We start from the raw sequence: 3,722 nt of genomic DNA on the forward strand, positions 1-3,722 counted from the left end.
ATATGTAGACGTGTAGGTACACCTTGTGATGAGAGTTAGTTTGTAATATTGATAGGTATGAATCACACTACAAAATAATTTAATACTATAATTAGATGCAAATTTAACGTTTTTCTTGACTTAATAATCCATTAATGACTTAATTTGAGGGTATTAATAAGTATTATGTATTGATGTGGAAATGAACTAATTTCTCTGCCACAAGGTTTAATTAAAATCTGAGCAAGCAAGGCTGGGCCCCGCCCCCCACACATCTAAATTATATATGTATAAGTCAACTAACGCAATTAAGATTAGTTAAAATTCCATAATCCACTCTTGATTATATTAATTAAAGGGATAATTACACTTCCCTCCCTCGAGGTTTGATGTAATTATATGTATATCTCCTGTGGTTTGAAAAATTACATCTAGCATCGGTTTGCTTCTATCGAACAAATGAGTCTTTTCCTTAAACAAAATTCACCGAATTTGCTGATGTTAATAAAAAAATTAAACAAAATCTATATTTATCCCATGATTGACTTATTAAGGGTAAAATAATTTTTTTTATATCAAAATACGCTTATACGTCTTCACGCGTTAATGCATATAAGTAGGTATATTTCACCGTTATAAAGGTAGTTTAGTTCGAAAAAAAATTATTTGACCTACAATAAATAAGTAATAAGCCAATCGATGGTAAATATCTATTTTTCATTCAAATTTTCTGTTAATTTCAGCAAATTTAATAAATTTTGACTAATGAATGAATTTATTTATTAAATGGAAGCAAACCTCAAGAATGTTAGATGTAATTTTTTAAACCACATATAGTTTACGTGTAATTATCCCTTAATTAAATGTCGCGTGACGCTTCATCTAGGGAATAAACCCTGTTTTCTTTTTCAATTAATTAGTCACCATCTCTAATAAACAATAACAAGGGTGTTCTTGCGTCCTTTTTCTTTCTTTTTTTTTTTTTTTTGGCTTTTTAGGGTTTCCAAAATAATAGGAAAGAGAGTAGAAGTTAAGGGTGTTCTTTTGGACCGCGTCCCGTGAAACGCACGTGCCCCAAAGGTGTCTATTTTCTGGTCGGAGATTCTGAGTGTTCAGTTGCTGAGGCCCCGCAGTCCAAATCTCACTCACTCACTCTCTCTTCTTCATGTTGACCCTCTTTTTCATATATTTTAATTTAATTAAAGCATTAAATAAAATAAAGTTTTTATCTGTTTCAAATTATTATATTCGGACGCAAAGATTTTAATTAATTATAAACGAAAAGTTTGAATAATTTATAAGTTTTAAAAATTCATCTATCTAACAATATGTCTTTTTAAGACAAAAATTGTAAGTGAATCAGACAATATCCATTCACATCGCATACTACGTCATTTAGTATCATATATGAAAATCGAGAACAAATGATGTTACAAGTATCCACATCAATTGTAGACAAGGAGGTCGTACGTCATACTTCAATTCTTCCCTCATAAGAGGCATCTAACAAGCGGAGCAATAGCTATATCTTTTATTATAAAATAATATTTTATTTTGCATATAATAATATATATTATACATTATAAAAAGAATAATATTACTTTTTGTTAATATTAATTATTGTAATAAAATTGTAAAAAAAGAACATTGTCAATTTATACTATTAATTAAAGGAAAGGAGTTAAAACAAACTATTTTATATACATTTAATGTATTGACTAAATAAATCTAATTAAAAAGGAAAAATTACAATACTTTTTTTTCATTTTTAAATTTTTATGTCTCATCTTTAATGTTCTCCAATCATCTATGTAATTTTCTTTTCCTTCTCTCCAACTCTGTCACTAAAACTTTTAAAATCATATTTTTTCATATAATCAATCAAAAATATCTTAATAATAAAAATATTAAGTACCACAGTTAAACAAAAGTGATGGAAAAAATTAAATTTTAACCACAGTTACTCAACATTTGATGTGGTTTTGACCAAAATAGTTATCATAATTTTTAGTTGTAATTAATAAATATTCTTGCATCGCTTGCAAAACAACAACAAATAGCAATTTCACAACCGTTTTTACTTTTGATCATGATAATAATTATAATGAAAAGTTACGTTCCTTCTAAAGATTATGGTAAACACTTTGACCGTAGCTAATAATTATAATTTTACGATGATTAATAACACAAAACTTACAATATATATAGAGGTTCAATTTTTTTTTAGTTATGTAATATTTTTGCAAGTATAGAAAAATAACATGAATATATAAAAAGAAACATGATTATGCAGTATAAGATCTAGATTGGTCAGAAAAGGGGACGATCACGTAAGTTATAAAAAGTTGAGAAACGCGTAGCGCCAAACAAATCCTAAAACGTTTTCCAATTGCCATTTCAGGACTGTCCCCTCCCCACGAATATGTCCAATGGAAAACCAAACCAACTACCCTCATCACCTCACATGCTATAAATAGAGTTTACAACCCCCCCCAAACCCCCCAAGCTCACTTTACTACATTAGATCACAACAGCCACCTTAACTACTACTCCAAATCTCAACCTTAATTCATCACAAACTTCTCTCTTTACGGACATATTCATAGTAAGTACGTACTCACAAGATCGAACGCTATGAAGCTCGCTGTCGGGCCCTGTAATTTACGAGTGATCAATTACATGACGAGCTCCGACAAATGTGTAAGCACATCACAACCACTCAAGTATGGTTCAAAGAAGCGGAGTTTGAAGATGACAAACTCTTGGAATCCCAAGAGTAGTAAAGTTACTTCTAGCCAATCCGTCGCTTTTAAAGTTAATAAAATCCGTGACAAGTGGACGGAATTTCAAGGGATCAAGAATTGGGAGGGCTTGCTCGACCCTCTTGACGACGGCCTACGTGATGAGATCCTACGGTACGGGGAGTTTGTCGAGGCGGCCTACCGATGCTTCGACTTTGACACGTCATCACCGGGATACTCTATGTGTCGCTACCCGAAGGGCTCGATGCTGACTCAATGCGGGCTTGACGAGACTGGCTATAAGGTGACCAAGAACTTGCACGCCACGTGTGGTGTCCAACTGCCTAGTTGGACAGATCAACGGATACCGAGTTGGGTGTCCACTCAATCTAGCTGGATTGGGTATGTGGCAGTGTGCAATGATAGGGATGAGATTGCTAGACTTGGCAGACGGGACGTGGTGATCGCATATCGAGGCACTGCTACATGTATGGAGTGGATTGAGAATCTGCGTGCCACACTGACTAGACTGCCGGAAGACATGGCGCAGGGTAACTGCGAATCGATGGTACAGAGCGGTTTTTTGAGCTTGTACACATCGAGCACGGGCACACGCCAGAGCCTACAAGACTCTGTAAGAGATGAGATTAGCAAAATCCTAACAAAGTATGCTGATGAGCCCTTAAGCATAACGGTCACGGGCCACAGCCTCGGCGCAGCATTGGCGACGCTAACCGCACACGACATCGCTACGACATTCAAGCACGCACCCCTAGTGACGGTTTTGTCATTCGGGGGGCCAAGAATCGGCAACAGGAACTTCCGTAGCCAATTAGAGAAAAGTGGCACCAAAGTGCTGAGAATTGTGAACTCCGACGATCCAATAACTAAGGTGCCCGGATTCGTCCTGGACGAGGAAACGACCCGAGTGTCGTCGGTGAATAGAGACAAATTGTCGAATTGGTTGCAAAAGCGTGTGGAGGAGACGCAATGGGTGTATGC

General features: G+C 35.3%; 1 pseudogene; it reads left to right on the plus strand.

Moving 5' to 3' along the window:
* The window catches only part of LOC105174091, a 1,600-nt pseudogene continuing 381 nt past the window's right edge, over nt 2,504-3,722 (plus strand).

This window comes from Sesamum indicum, linkage group LG1 (genome assembly GCF_000512975.1).
Source record: "Sesamum indicum cultivar Zhongzhi No. 13 linkage group LG1, S_indicum_v1.0, whole genome shotgun sequence".
NCBI lineage: Eukaryota > Viridiplantae > Streptophyta > Magnoliopsida > Lamiales > Pedaliaceae > Sesamum > Sesamum indicum.